Below are 304 nucleotides of genomic sequence, written 5' to 3'. Positions count from 1 at the left end.
GAGCTTCACAGACTGAATATGTAGCTCAGCTAGCACGCACAAACTTTGTAACGGCGCATGTAAGAGCGGGGGGCTCTCTCCGGGGCAGGGGGCAGGAAGACCTGCTAGCAAAAGGCTCGCCCACATCCCGCATATGTGGGTCCGCGAGTGCTGTTTCTGACTCTGGTGCATGGGGGGGGGGGCCCGTCCCGCCTAACCTGGCGGCACCGGGACCGCCGCGCTGCCGCCGATGCGCCGCCCTGCGGAGGGGAGCAGCCCCCCGGCGCCCCCCGCCCCGCGCCGGCCAGAGGTGCCGCGCAGCCGC

The sequence above is a fragment of the Rhea americana genome, unplaced genomic scaffold (genome assembly GCF_003343005.1).
Source record: "Rhea americana isolate MKP2758 unplaced genomic scaffold, rheAme1 scaffold_122, whole genome shotgun sequence".
Lineage (NCBI taxonomy): Eukaryota > Metazoa > Chordata > Aves > Rheiformes > Rheidae > Rhea > Rhea americana.
The sequence above is the reverse complement of the archived record's forward strand: the minus strand, read 5'-3'. Positions refer to the sequence as shown.